General features: G+C 39.3%; 1 long non-coding RNA gene across 1 annotated transcript; it reads right to left on the bottom strand.

Annotated features, from left to right (window-relative positions):
• Positions 1-212: 212 nt before the first annotated feature.
• Positions 213-5,090, bottom strand: LOC123973836. Its single transcript, XR_006825709.1, has 3 exons — positions 4,967-5,090; positions 3,005-3,059; positions 213-2,875 (listed from the first exon to the last, which is right to left on the bottom strand). It is a non-coding gene; the product is annotated as an uncharacterized LOC123973836 (long non-coding RNA).
• Between the last annotated feature and the right edge of the window lie 960 nt (positions 5,091-6,050).

Here is a 6,050-nt window from a genome sequence, read left to right as displayed (position 1 = left end):
GTACACGCATGTGCGTGATGTACTTGACTGCGGTAATGTTTGCGTTTACCTTGTGGGGAATCCCTCACCTAACACAGCCTAGGTTTGTCTCCCCCTTGATAAGTTCTTTCTGAAAGCACCACAACCATCCAGCATTTTGGCAACACAAAAAGTAACAAACTCAAAGTAGACTAAAAAAAGTAACTAAATTTACAATTTATCTGATGCTTTTATCCAAAGCGACTAACAATTGCTATATATGTCAGGTCTTACATCTCTGGAGCAACTAGGGGTTAAGTATCTTGCTCAGGGACACAATGGTGGGTGTGTTATTAACAAGTCTATATTAATACAGGCAAGTACTTTTTTCTTTTTTTTTTTTTACATATTTCTGTTCTATGTACTACTTGTTCAGCCATTCCAGATTTCGGCCTCCAAAAGATGACTGTCTCATGCCATAGTCTTACTTGCGCTTCTCATTTACCTTCACATTTCTAATGGCAACAAAGAGCATATTATCCTTGAGTCCCCCAGAAAAAGGCAACATGAAGAACACCGCTTAACATTGGAGTTCATCCTCCTGCCCAAAGTGTCAATGTGGGTGGCAGAAGCAGGGAATTTTTGCGTGTCCAGGCACATCCTTGCACCATTGTGGCTTTTGAAGTAGAAAAACTACATTTCAGTACCATCTGGTACTTGCCTTTGCCTTCCCTCTTCCTCTGTGACTAGCTCCCCATGGTAGTCAAAGGACTACATCACCAGCCTGGAATGGCATTGTTGCCACCACGCCGTTTCCCTTTGGTGGTCCCAGGTCTGTGATGGCCAGGCCCTTCAACTTTTGGTCCAGGACAGACCTCATGATAATTGGATTGGTAAGCTGTTTGAGTGCGCAAATTACCAGAGCAATTTGGATGGCAAGCCACTCACAATGGGCCAAAACCTTTTAAAGTTTGCGGATGCCCGTGAACCATCTTACCATTTTCCCAACTTCCCTGATGCTGACCAGTTCTGCAAGTTCAACAGAAGTCCCATCCTTCTGGCTAGACTTGGTTAGTGTCACCTTGACACAGACTTCAGGGTCATTGCTGTACAATTCAACAAGGCACTCATCCACTACACCAAAAAAGAAAAGCTGGTCCTGTATGAGGAGACGACAGGTCAGACAAGCTGTTCTTTTGTATGCTTGGCCTCACCATGTCTGATTCATTGAGCTTCCACAGTCTCCCATTCAAAATTTCAATCACCATGTTGATCATCTTGGTGGCTTTGATGGGGGCTACCAGTGGATCAAAGCATAGATGGCATTTGGACTCAAAGTTTTTCGGGAGGACAGAAAGATCGATGAAATAGCCCCATCGGCACTACCCAACATGTGCTGTTGTGAAAGGTGTGTATCCTCCAAGCACCGTCTCAGCACAATGTGCTTTTTCAAGAGATGGTGTTGCTTCATCCGTATAAGTTTTGTCAGGTACATACAGTGCACAGGTGTACGTACTCCACGCACATACTTAAACCCGATCACTATACCATCGATGCCATAAGCAACATAAGTAAAGTAAATCTGATTCAACACAGTTTGCGGTACTAGACAGTGGCACACTCAGTTCCTTGTTTTTCAGAAACTGTTCCACTGACACTCCATCCTCAACAATATCTGACGGCGCTGAATCAGTGTTGTCTCCAGCAATTTGAATGAATTAGCTCATTATTATGTTGTCTGCCTCTTGTCTTTTGTCTGGTAATGTAGACTCACTGTATTTCAGACATCACGGTATTCCGAACATTTGACCTTTTCATGCTAATTTGTAAATACTTCCAGGTCATGGTCAGTATATATATCTGCATAATCCTTGTCTCCTCCTTTCAATTCCGACCAACCCCTTCTTTCCATAGCCAGTAGTAAAGAAATCAACGTGAGTTTACAGCGTGCACCAATGACTGGTCAGAAAATGGCGGCGGAGGGTTTTCCAGCCAGACAAAAGGAAGAGGGGAGAGTCATACCTCCGCTAAGAATGGGGTTTTAAACATGAACACCCACCAGAAAAATTACAAAAACGTCTCCTAAAATAGTTATGAATTACAATTGGCAAATATTTGGACTATTTTAAGGCATACACATTTACTGAGGCACTTTGTCCGACATGAATTTGAGCGCCAGCGGCGCATTGTCCCTTGATGTTAAAATGTTAATTCCATATTTGAGGACCCAATAAAAAATTTAGTTGAAATAACACTGAGTTGAAATTTCCAGACGTCCGGAACACCGTGAGTCCTCACTGTATTCCAGACACTGTGTTTCTCAGCAGTTTTTTTCAAAATCGCCCAAACTGTGTCAATCAAACTTTGATATGTGTGTAAGGCATTTCGCGGATTGATTTCTTATGGGACGTTTACTGTGCAAAGAGTCTGGAACACCGTGAGTCTACATTATTGACAAGTCTGCTGTCAGAGTTGAGGGCAGTGCTTTTGACTGCTTTTTCAGAATGTTAAGTATATGGTAATGTCAAAATGTAGTTAAATGCAGCCGTTTCAGTGAAAATTAAGTGTGTCTGACTATGAATTGTTGGGTGAATGGACTTGCTGAGTGAAAGGTAAAACTGTCTTAATGGAACTTCAGAACACTCTGTTCAAGCTCCAAAAGCTATGCTAGTTTTGCATGCCCTTCAGAGAGTGATGATCTGAATGCCACTAAAGATTCTTAGCAGCTTGCTGTGCAAAGAAGAAAGATTTGTTCATCCTCCTCTGCTGCTGGTTGGACGACTGAGACAAAAATCTGAAAGCCCTCCAATGTGACCTTCCTCCTCAACAGCTGTAATAGCTGCTTTTCTTTGTTCGGTTATTCCAGGGGCTCTTCTTTCATGTGACTGAGACAGAAGTGCCTCACTGTGGTACAGGCCTGTCAACATCACACTTCAGTCACAACAGGAAGATAATGTAGCTGATAGTAGACTAATTTTACATGAAACTAAACAGTTGACTTTTAAATATTGCTCTAAAGTCTGGAGATCTTCTATATTTTACTTACCAATTCAGCCATGAAAAGGTGATTTATCCCTGTCCTCTCAATTATTTCCTGAAACCTGTAAAAATAAGACTGATTTTTAGAAAGTGCTAATATAATATCAGTTTAACATTGTATAAGTTAGTAGAGATTCTTCAAATCTCGTTCATTAAAATGAACTAATTTTTGTAATTTCATTAATTTGAACTAGGCCTGTTATTGCGGCGCTGCAGCCCTTTGTGGAAGATGTAAAAAAACAGCGCAGTTCTCAAACACAGAAGGCTGCCTGGTTTGCTTTAATTGACAAAGTATAATGCACAAATTCATGTCTTGATCATTCTCTGTCATCGTTCTATAAATCCCCATGGGGCCACAACCAAATTTTAAACCATGTAAAAAACACAGAAATATCTTGTCAATATTCAATTACCACTACTATCTGTCCATTTTCACAATCTTTCCTGAGTATACAACCAGACCTGCCATATGTATATAATTATAATTACTATCATTAGCCTATATCTCTAAAGTGCTCATTCATACAGTAGCCTAATGGCCCTATCCATGAGTAAAACCTATTAACATCAGATTTGCGGGGAATATATTGAAGTAATAAGCTTGACACTATGAATAAACACTCTTATCAAAATTCAACCAATCTAATAATCTGGATAAAACCATCAAGTTCTTAAAAGAACAAAGAAATATTAACACACAATATGACAAACTTATTCCTGAGAGTGCCTAAAACTCGTCGCAAACTTAAAGGGGACCATGCTTTTGCGGTGGCAGCTCCGAAATTGTGGAATGCCCTTCCTCTTACCATCAGAAAGGCTTCCTCACTGTCTGACTTTAAAACTTGTCTTAAAACTCATTTCTTCCATCTGGCTTTTGACCTTTGAGGATGACACTTGGAGGAACACATTTGTTAGTGTTTTAACTGTATACATTATGTTTGTGATAACCTGTAAATTGATGTTTGCTTTTTTAATCTCTGTACAGCACTTTGTGCAACTTTGATTGCTGTTAAAGTGCTCTATAAATAAATTTTGATAATATAAACGCAGCAGTTTGGCAGGTCTGGATGCAGAATGGGACACATCAGGTCCGGATTCAGAGAGACAGAGAGAAACACACATGAGCACATCACTCTCAAACACTGCCAGTTTGTTCACCAGTCAAGAGCTGTGAAACAACAGCACGCTTCTGTCGATAAATAAAAAGTAAAAGTTACCTTACGTAGCGGACCAGGTCAGCTGTTAGCTGTAAACACACCACAGGGCAAACATTAACGTTGCTATGTGGCTGTGTTTTACTGTTTTAATGACCGGGTCCGTTTGTTTTGGAAAGAAGACTACCTTGGAGGTAATTCGACTCCCAGTAGAACCCTGTCAGGGCACTAAAGTTACGGTACGGCTGTGTTAAAACTATAGCACATCACTGCCCTGTAATAATGTTATACTTTATGAAATGTCACATAATTAACAATAAATATATATATATATATATATAAACAGTCCAGTGACTGTTACCTGAGGAGGACCCATGTGAGGGGTGAACGAATAGTTCAGTCCTGCTCCACAGTAGCCAATTTCTCACGTGACAAATGACTACTCAAACCTAGATACCCACAGTTGAGTTGTGAACTAATCAATTGTTTCCTGTGCTGCCTGCTTACCACAGCCCTGTAGCTGAGCTGTCATGTGACAAATGAACGACTCAAACCTAGAGACCCACAGTTGAGTCGTAAACTAATCAATTCTGTTTCCTGTGCTGACGGAGCCTGTGCAGCTGCCGTGTGATGAGTGAACATTAGAGTCCAAGACTATTTGCACAGGTGTGAAAATGAACCTCCCGAGACATATACAAAATTTGGTCAAATGAATGAAACGTTCTTTGAATGATGCGACACTACAGTTCAGGTAGAATATTATACAATGTAGCATAAATAATAAACAGTGCACCTTTACATTTACAGTAACTTACTTCTGCTTTGTAGCGATAAGCGCGTTGTTCAAAACATTAAACTAGTTTAAAGTTTAAAGTTTTGAACAGATTTGAATAAACAGGTTTGTTGAACACAGTGAACACGTGAAGAACTATGTCTTCTCAGAGGGTCTGAATAACTGAGCATTCAGATAACCAAATGAGTGAGAATCTGCAAATGCACCACAAATTCACAGTTTACAGAATTTAGAACTAGGTGACATCAACGCCATCATAATGGTGAAGGTTTCATCACAGAACACAACAAAGCAAAGCATGGAACTAATGTGCAAATTAGGGAATAAACAACCAAAATGAGTGTAGTATTAGTTTTCATTAAGTACCTTGTATTTTCATCACAAATGCGTCGGATAGAAATTTAAGAGTCTACATCTTTCACACCACAAACTATCAAGTACCCGCTGATTACCGACAAATGATTCCAGTAGTATTATTTTCCATTTAGAAATCATTGTTGGAATATATTTAAGTTTGAGTTAAAAGGATTAGGCTAAGTATCGTCAATAAACCCCATGAAAAGACCAAAACCAACAATGAATTGATCCTACTAACAAGTATATAACTTTTTCATGTGTGCCTTAGAACTCCATTGTTGCAAAACCCATCAATTAGACACAACTGTATGTTGAACACCCTCTGTTCAAATTACTTTTCCTCTGAACACTTTTTATGATAGGCTGTTTTTATTGGTAGAGGTCCAACTGACCTTAATGTATGTGTAAAATTACAATAATATTTACAAAATCAAATAGTTTTTAAACTGAAGCCCATCATTGAAAAACTATTTAAGTGGCAACAATTGGTCACATCTGATGAAGGTGACAGATATGACCCTAAAACATTGTAATAAAAAATCTATGGTCTATATATAAAGAAATATGTATTGCTTTTATTTGCAAAAAAGTCACTCACTGTCACAGAAATGTGCAGCGTGTGTTATCCTACATGGTGATATAACTTGTTGTTTGATGTCAGCTAGACCCCAAATGGGTTGAACTCCCTGACCACAAACTGTTATTAAACTAAAATAACATAAGTCTTAGTACAGTAATGCCCTTTCCCA

This window comes from Micropterus dolomieu, linkage group LG07 (assembly GCF_021292245.1).
Source record: "Micropterus dolomieu isolate WLL.071019.BEF.003 ecotype Adirondacks linkage group LG07, ASM2129224v1, whole genome shotgun sequence".
NCBI lineage: Eukaryota > Metazoa > Chordata > Actinopteri > Centrarchiformes > Centrarchidae > Micropterus > Micropterus dolomieu.
The sequence above is the reverse complement of the archived record's forward strand: the minus strand, read 5'-3'. Positions and strand labels throughout refer to the sequence as shown.